The following is a 711-nucleotide window of genomic DNA, read 5'->3' as shown; positions in this document are numbered from 1 at the left end:
CTTATGACCCAATCTCTGCATTTCAAAGAATGCGCTAAACCAGCAAGCTTAATGAATCAATTTAGTTGGAAGGAAAGCCATGTTCTGCTGGGAACATCTTGTTCTTGGCTTTCCCAAATGCGTTCCTTCTTTTTATTTCATTTTATGAGAGCTTAAAGAGGGGCTGTCATGTTCTTTCTCTAGTTATTCTGCATCCATGCAACAAAGGAAAGAGCTCTACCATCTATACTAGATGACAACCCAACTCTTGCTTATTCCTTTAACAAAGGAAAGCAGAGTTGATTTAATCTTGTATTTAAAGACTAGCAGGAAAAGTTATCCACTTTCTTCTGCACCGCAGGTGTCTGCTATAGCAGTAAGTGTCTTAAAGCAGCAGGTCTGGACAAGCTTAAAAGGTGCATGGCATAAATTCTTCTCTTTTTGAAAGTCTGAGAAGAATTGGGGGATGGCAGGGGACCTTAAGTACATGACAGTCAGAAATATTATTTTGCAGAATCATGAGGATGCAGTACTAGGGAGAACATTTTTTTTGTATTGAGACAACAAGAATCTGGTAAGAAAGATGCTTGTTCGTGAGTTTGCTTTTTGTATTGATATAGGTTCACCTATTTATTTTTTATTTGTTCTAGAAACATTGGATATATTTTAATATTTATGTTGATCACTACGAGAAAAAAATTTGCTTGTACAGAATAGGTGGAATGCATGCAA

The sequence above is a fragment of the Neopelma chrysocephalum genome, unplaced genomic scaffold, assembly GCF_003984885.1.
Source record: "Neopelma chrysocephalum unplaced genomic scaffold, ASM398488v2 Primary Assembly neopelma1_42, whole genome shotgun sequence".
NCBI classification, from domain to species: domain Eukaryota; kingdom Metazoa; phylum Chordata; class Aves; order Passeriformes; family Pipridae; genus Neopelma; species Neopelma chrysocephalum.
This window is presented reverse-complemented; position numbering follows the sequence as displayed.